Source organism: Dermochelys coriacea, chromosome 5, assembly GCF_009764565.3.
Source record: "Dermochelys coriacea isolate rDerCor1 chromosome 5, rDerCor1.pri.v4, whole genome shotgun sequence".
NCBI lineage: Eukaryota > Metazoa > Chordata > Testudines > Dermochelyidae > Dermochelys > Dermochelys coriacea.
This window is the reverse complement of record NC_050072.1, coordinates 26,099,506-26,108,187: the sequence shown is the minus strand read 5'-3', so window position 1 is coordinate 26,108,187 and position 8,682 is coordinate 26,099,506. Positions and strand designations below refer to the sequence as shown.

General features: G+C 37.8%; 1 pseudogene; it reads left to right on the top strand.

Annotated features, from left to right (window-relative positions):
• Nucleotides 1–2,947: 2,947 nt before the first annotated feature.
• On the top strand, nucleotides 2,948–5,736 carry LOC119855726 (annotated as a pseudogene).
• Nucleotides 5,737–8,682: the final 2,946 nt, after the last annotated feature.

Below are 8,682 nucleotides of genomic sequence, written 5' to 3'. Positions count from 1 at the left end.
CCTGAAAAGGGGTTCCAAAGAGGATGAATGTAGACTGTTCTGAGTGGTAGCAGATGACAGAACAAGGAGCAATGGTCTCAAGTTGCAGTGGGGGCGGTTTAGGTTGGATATTAGGAAAAACTTTTTCACTAGGAGGGTGGTGACGCACTGGAATGGGTTACCTAGGGAGATGGTGGAATCTCCTTCCTTAGAGGTTTTTAAGGTCAGGCTTGACAAAGCCTTGGCTGGGAAGATTTAGTTGGCCATTGGTCCTGCTTTGAGGACCTCCTGAGGTCCCTTCCAACCCTGATATTCGATGATTCTATGATTCTATCTGTACAAGTTTTTACACCATGACATCAGATTACTTTACAAACAGATATATTAAAGATATATTACTAACTTGAAGTCTGCCACTAGACTTGAGTTTTCTCTTCTCTTCCTCTTTCCAACAGAAGGACAGTTTTTTCACACAGTTATTCTATCCAGTGTTCATGTTTGGGGACCTTTGCTATGAAAACTGAAGGAACTTCTACTACTGCTGAGTTATGTTACTAAATTATTATTGAGGCTGCTTAAAGGAGCTGCTGTGTTGCATTTGCTAGACTCCAGGGGACTAGAATCTGCATTGCAGTACAATGGAGAAATTGTTGAATATTAAGAAATCAATACAAATATCCCAAATGAGACTTAATCAGACTAATGTTCAATTCATATGCTACTATATCCTCTATGTCTATGGGAAATTATAGCCCATTTTCCTATACTCCATTTTCCTATTATAGCCTATATTGAATGTACAATAACCAGAATGCTCATAACTCTCTTAGAGAGGATATGGGCAAATAGTAAACCAACTACACATCTTTTGGTTGCATCTAATGTTGGGGTTGTATTAAATCCTAAATCAGAGCAAATACATTTCAAGTATCATTTAATACCAATAAAAAGAATGCATATGTAGCTGGTGGAAACCCTGGGCACTAGATGTTTTGTGGACCAAGGGTTTGGTGGGATTCAACCAAGAATTAGGCATTGATATGTATAGTGCAATAGTGATAACATCCACAGTTGCATTAGATAAGATTGAAATATATTAGAAGGCATATGAACCCTTGTGCTGCATGACAGAAGACATCCTCCAGCTCAAAGATATCTGTAAAGATATCATTCCATAACTGTCCACCTTGTGTTTTCTTGCACTTTTCCTGAAACATCTGGTTCTTGGCACTGTGAGTCAAGATACTGGACTAGATGAAGCTATATCTGATCCAGTATGGCAATTTCAGTGTCCCTATGTTCTAATCAAAAGCCTTATAATTACATTTTGGGAGACATTCCAATAGAACTCACTCATTCTAAAGAAGGATATTTATTCTGAATACTAACAATAGCAAATAAAATGTATATCAATTGGAGTCAGAGACAATCTTTTTTTAATTGTCTCAGTTGAAATGGAATATTTGATGAAATTGTTATTGTACTCTGATGTTTTGTCTCAATCCTTCTTAGAAGTGGTCCAGCAGCTTGTTTAATCCCATGATTTGCAGGATAATTCTTGCCTCTGAGCATGATCTAAATCCCAATGAAGCAAATAGAAAGACACAGTCGGCTTTGAACTAGGCCCTGTGAAGGGAAATTGTACAAGATAATGTTTTGCATTTAATATATTATTCCTAAACAAATAAAAATAATTTTTAAGTGTGTTTCAGTGAAGTCCAGCAATATTATGCTCTTTATAAAAACTGCATGTTTTAAAAAGAATCCCCCAAATTAGAGTGGGCCAGTAACATTGACCAGTTACGGAATTCAGTCAGTTCCGCACCGCTACATAAATCTTCCTTGGTCACTATTATCCCCAATTTACATTGCCCACCCAACCTTAACTGTGTCCTTAACATTTGAAAAAATAGATGCAGAAGGAGATTACTGGAAATTGATCTCTTGAATAGAAAATGGAATTTTATCATCTTCTAGCAATTTGTTATTTTGACTTTTGTGTATATTTGCAAGATTAACATTGAATGGGCAGTGTAAATCAGGTTGGGTGACACTGGACAGTGAAGGCTTACAGGAATCCCTTAGCCATTCATTTCTAGACAGTCTAAGGTTTTTTGAAAGGTGTAGGATTTTTTTAAAGAAAGTTGAGTATAGCTGGACTCCACTGAAACACATTTTCATTCTTAATTCTTTTTTTAGCAAAATATGTTGTGTAGGAATTTGCCTGCTTTTTAATGAGTGCCAAAATTTTTTGAATGGGCTGGCATATAAGGTTCATGGCAGCCCTGCTCTCACACACCTTATGTATCAAAACAAAGCAAGACGTCTCTCCTGCAGAAGAACTAAAAGACACTTCTCCTCAGCAAGGCCATGAAAGCAAAACAAATGTGGTGTTTCTAGGCCAAACCATTTTTTAGATATGATGAGCCAAAACAAGTTAAAAATATTTTAAAAGGTACATTTTCAAAACATTATAATATAAAAGCTCTTTTTCTTATTTTTACTTTGCTTCCCAGAAAAGCTCTACTCTGGAATAAAATCAAGTGTGCAAAATTTCAGGCAGTTGAGGAGGAGTTAGTTAATTGGGTCACCTGCTTCATTTTTAACTAGTGCCATTCCTTAGTAAATTCTAATTGTCATTCAGAATTGTTCCATACTTGTTATGGAAAATATTAGTCATACAAATACCAAATACTGATTGTTTTTCATGGATGGGAATTACATTATTGCACTTTTTCTTTCTAACAAAAATGTCAGTAAATAAGAAGCTTTATAAAAAGCCATTCTGTGTTTATAAATGTAAATATAGAACTACACCCCTTTCCTACCATCAGAAATCCTCAACTCATCTCCATCTTCTTCTTCTTGCCTCCAGCCATATATCCCAATTTAGGCTCATCTTTACATCCATCCTCTCCTCTTCTGTGCTCTCCCAGCCCACACATTCTTCCTTTCTCAGGGTTCCCCCATGCAGCTCCCCACTTCCAGCTGGTGGGATACTTTCTTCAAATCCTTGGTTGGAAAGGATGTGGTAGTAGAACTAAAGGATGATTTGAGTATCTGTGGGTATGTCTATGCAGCAAAGAAAAATCTGCAACTGCAACTTATGCCAGTCGATTCAGGCTCATGGGGTAGGAGAGTCCAACACCTAGGGCTCCAGATTGAGCCTGGAAGTCTATACAGCAATTAAACAGTCTCACAGCCTGAGTTCTGCGAGCCCAACTCAGTTGGCACAGGCCAGTCACAGGTATCTAGTTGTTGTACACATACAAGGCACTCCATTCTGTGGATCAGTACTTGAATATCACGCTGACATTGGAGTGACTAACCTGGAGAAGTACCCCACATGCTGTCTGTCAAGAACTGCTTTATCCAGGGCTCCATTGTCTGCTATGTTCAGCTGCAGGCAGATGAGGTTGATACCCAGCTTCTCCAGGATGCTGCTCACAAGGAGGCCATACAGCAGAAGCAGTGTTATTCTTATTTCAGGATTTACTCTTGCCAACTTTTTTGCTATCCCCTACTCTGTTTCATTTCCTCTGCTCCCTCTGCTGCAGCTCCTAAAGACTCAACCCTGATCCACAACCTTTTATCTCCCACTCCGTTGATCTCCTTAGACTTGTTGAAGCCACAAGACTTTGACTTTACATTTGTCATTGTCTTCTCCTTGTCTCATTTCCCACAATTTGGTAGCTGCCTCTTCATTCCTTGTTGCTGTTTCCAGCCTCCTCCTCTTCCTACTCCTTCACCCCCTCTGAAGTCTACTCTATCTGGCTCTTCTCCCATCTGTCCCCCACATGTGGCTCTATCAACTGTCCCTAAGTCTCTTTTCTCCTCTTTCCCTGACTTTGATCATTGGCTCATTTTCCACCTCATCTTGAGTGACTTTGGTTTGTTTTCAGATGAGAGAAACAGGCAGTTAAATCAGATATTTTTTTTTAGATTTGGCTGGGAAAGACAGAGAAATTTACTCCCAGGCTGAACTCAAATGTGTCGTGTTTCAGTCTGGATGGGACTTTTACCCTCATGCAAAAATAAACAATCAAAAGTAGCACTGTTGTTCTAAATGACAGAGACAGAGAGGATATATGATGCACAACTACTATTGGATCCCTTGGTGCATGGGTGTTTTTGGACATCAGAGCACAAAGGACAAATTGTAAAGAATGAAAACTATGAACCAATCACTTACTGTTTGACAGCCATCCTGCAGTGTTATGCAGTCATGAGGTGGAGACACTGTGTCTGTGACATAAATGTATTGTTTCAGTTGTATTAGGGAAATTCTTCCAATGGAAAAAACTATTTAATAAATGAAAGGTCAAAGTGCTTATCTTTGAAAGGTCAAAGAAATGCTTTCTAGATGTCTTTTATTAATTCTATAGAAAGAGATAGTTCATCAGCAACAAGACCTAAACAGTTAACTTTAACACAGATGAAAAAGGTTTTGTGACATATACCAGTGTCCTTGTTAATTGAGTTTCTTTTGGGGTTATGAATGGCACCTTATGTATAGAAAAATCCTTGAGCAACGTAGCATCTTAATAAAATGTACTTCAACCCCCAAAGTCAAAGCAAACCTCAACGGATGAACCACGACAAAAAAAGAGTTGTACAAAATCCCCCTAACTGAAAATGCAGAATTTTTCACAGACCAAATGTTCATTTTAATACAATGCTTGATGGGAATAACACATTTGAAACTATACACAGGCATGAATGCAGATTATATCTTCCTTATAGATTGAACTATGATTATAGGTGGATGGGTTTATCACGATGGCTCTGTGAACATTGAAAAACTTGACTCTACATTCATCCAATCAGGGAACAGAAATAATAGTATGAGATCTATGTGTCCAATCAGAATTCACAAACACAGCTTGAATTTTGTGTTTTGAATATCCAATACAACAAACAGCTCAGGATCAAATGGAGCACCTTGGTCCATACTGTGCCATCAACAGTTAGGCAAAACTCACCATTGATTTCAAAGAGGAGTTTTAATCTAAAAACTTATGGCACAATATGGCTTAATGAGAGCAAATTGACACAAAGGAGTATATGAGTAATTTATTTTGAACCTCTTAGAGAAACAAGGTGGAGGTAAAAATATAACAAACCCATTGTGAATCCCCTAGCAAACTTCAGAAGATCATAGAATCATAGAATGTTAGGGTTGGAAGAGACCTCACAGGTCATCTAGTCCAATCTCCTGCTCAAAGTAGGCCCAACACCAACTAAATCATCCCAGCCAAGGCTTTGTCAAGCCATGCCTTCAAAACCTCTAAGGATGGAGATTCCATCCACCTCCATAGGTAACCCATTCCAGTGCTTCACCACCCTCCTAGTGAAATAGTGTTTCATAATATCCAATCTAAACCTCCCCCACTTCAACTTGAGACCATTGCTCCTTGTTCTGTCATCTGCCACTACTGAGAACAGCCTAGTTCCATCCTCTTTGGAACCCCCCTTCAGGTAGTTGAAGGCTGCTAACCTCACTCTTCTCTTCTGCAGACTAAATAACCCCAGTTCCCTCGGCCTCTCCTTACATCATCTATAACTTTTTTCTTTAGTAATAGGTATATTTTAAAAAGTAAGAAATAGTTTTCTAAGGTGAACAAGGCAGTATATTTGTTTTCTTTTAGTTTTGCAGCTGCAAGAGAAATTTTTGTTCATTTTCTGTCAATTCTAGGAGACAGGGATGATGGCTTCACAGAAAGGCCTATAAAGGGAGGAAGTGTAGTCAAGTCATAAAGCACTAGATTGATAGTCATGAGATGGAAATTGTATTCTTGATTCTACTATTGACTTACTCTGTGATACTGGGCATTTTTAAAAACTTGTTTCAGAGTAGCAGCCGTGTTAGTCTGTATTCGCAAAAAGAAAAGGAGTACTTGTAGCACCTTATAGACTAACAAATTTATTTGAGCATAAGCTTTCGTGAGCTACAGCTCACTTCATCGGATGCATTTGGTGGAAAATACAGTATCCAGTTTGCAAATTAATTCCAATTCAGCAGTCTCTCATTGGAGTCTGTTTTTGAAGTTTCTATTCAGGGGACACCATCATAGGGCCTAATCACATCAGCCACACTATCAGAGGCTCGTTCACCTGCGCATCTACCAATGTGATATATGTGATATATGCCATCATGTGCCAGCAATGCCCCTCTGCCATGTACATTGGTCAAACTGGACAGTCTCTACGTAAAAGAATAAACGGACACAAATCAGACGTCAAGAATTATAACATTCAAAAAGTCGGAGAACACTTCAATCTCTCCGGTCACTCGATTACAGACCTGAGGGTGGCTATCCTTCAACAAAAAAACTTCAAAAACAGACTCCAACGAGAGACTGCTGAATTGGAATTAATTTGCAAACTGGATACAATTAATTTAGGCTTGAATAGAGACTGGGAATGGATGAGTCATTACACAAAGTAAAACTATTTCCCCATGTTATTTCTCCCCCTCATCCCACCCCCCACTGGTCCTCAGATGTTCTTGTTAACTGCTGGAAATAACCTATCTTGCTTGTCACCATGAAAGGTTTTCCTCCTTTCCCACCCCTGCTGCTGGTGATGGCTCATCTTAAGTGATCACTCCCCTTACAGTGTGTATGATAAAACCCATTGTTTCATGTTCTCTGTGTGTGTATATAAATCTCCCCACTGTATTTTCCACCAAATGCATCAGATGAAGTGAGCTGTAGCTCACGAAAGCTTATGCTCAAATAAATTTGTTAGTCTCTAAGATGCCACAAGTACTCCTTTTCTTTTTTTAAAAACTTGGGCTCCTACAATTAGATTCTTAAATTTATATTAACTTCAGTGGGAGGTGCTGGTGCACAGCACCTCTTAAAATCAGACAACTAGATATAGGTTCTATCTTTAAGTTAAAGATTTCACCTTGAAGCACATACATTTGAAAATGTTGGTCTAAACTTCTCTGTGCTTCCATTTCTTCATATGTAAATGGAGCATAATAATTCTTGCTTACCTGTGTAAAGTACTTTGAGACCTACACGTTAAAAACACAGACTGAGTGCCAATTAAAAAAAATAGAATAAAAAATTAAAAACAGAAGACTTTCAGAAAATGAACAAATAAAAACGTGATCTTTAAAAATCTAAGTAGAAAATAAATGCACAATAGATTTATGTAAATAAAATGTGCAAAAACATATATGGATATGTATTACTACCTATAAAATTCTTGCATAGTTATTACAGATTTTGGATTCTATCTTGCTATCAGTTGTTATGCAGAAATCTCATTAGCTTTTGTGGGAGTTCCACATGTGGCATGATGGCAAGACATGGCCCTAAGAAAATAAAGCAAATTTTCCACACCTGCAAAGTTTTATAACACATCATGTGCCAGATCATCAGCTAGTGTAAATTGACTCCAATGGAGCAACACTGAAGCTGAAAACACTGCAATGCCTTTGGGAAATGCTCTTTTGAAAACGTAGGCAGATAAATGAACACTGCATACCATTTCAGTCTTCCCTGTACCTTGCAGTAGAAAGTAAGTGGAATTTATAGGAAAACTACATGGATTTAAAGAGATACAGTCTGGTATGTCCTTCAATGACTCAACACACACATTTTCTCATGACAATGATTCTTCTTCATATACTGAAGTTTTTAGTTAATGAAAACTGTTAGGTTTCATTACTTTCTCTTACTGTCACTAATGTTATCTTTCTGTAACAGTAAACAAATTACAGGTGAGGCACACGTCTCTTTTGCAGTTTTATTTCAAGCTGTATGGATTACAAGGCCAAATTTAGAGGTGAATCTAAGGAAGTTTAAATAGGTGTAATTTATGAGGCAAGCAGTATGTGTAAGTTACATCAATTTAGCTTTTCGTGAGAACATCAACTCCTGAGGCCTGGTTGTGATATTAATAGTTCATATATAGTATATATTTTATGATAATTAGGGGCCGAACTCTGAATCTACTTACTCATGCCAGTAGTCCTTCCTCCAATCCTAATGTTGGAACTATTCATGTAAGGGTTTGCTAGATAAGATCCCTATATCAGGATAAAATATTAATACAGTGTGAGTGAAAAATCAAATACTGCTTTATTCTTAAATGAGATTAGTTTTTATTAGTAGCATTAACTGATATTTATTTATAACATATCACACTAAGTTGTGGCATCGCACTGTATATGTAAAATGTTCTCATCACATTCACATTTGGTCACATGACAGCTGTTCAGATTATTCTGCACACGTCTGGAAAAAACTTTAAAACATTGATATGGAGCCAAAATATGCAGGGAGACAAGCAAATTGCCAACTGTATTTTTTTTTTTTTTTGCCAGTAGCTTCCTTAGTCAAGCAAATCAAGCACCACTATATCAGCACTAGAATCAGACAGTTTGCGATTCTGCTGCCATTTTAAAACTTTCCCTAAGCAATGACACCGTAGTGGAAAATCCCCAGCTCAGAGGTGGTGATAGAGGAAAAGTAATCATTTACCTGTCACCCTGTATACTTGTAACCAGAATAAGCTTTCCAAGTCCACAAGGCTTCCATTAGAGAATTCACATGTGAAACAGCTCAGAAAAGTACAAAGTCACCCAAGAGGCTTAAAAATAAGACTGTATTTTTTTTATCAAGCCCTGTAGCTCCAAATGACTGACCTCGCATCACTTTGCCACATCAACAGCCCTTGTTAGCACCA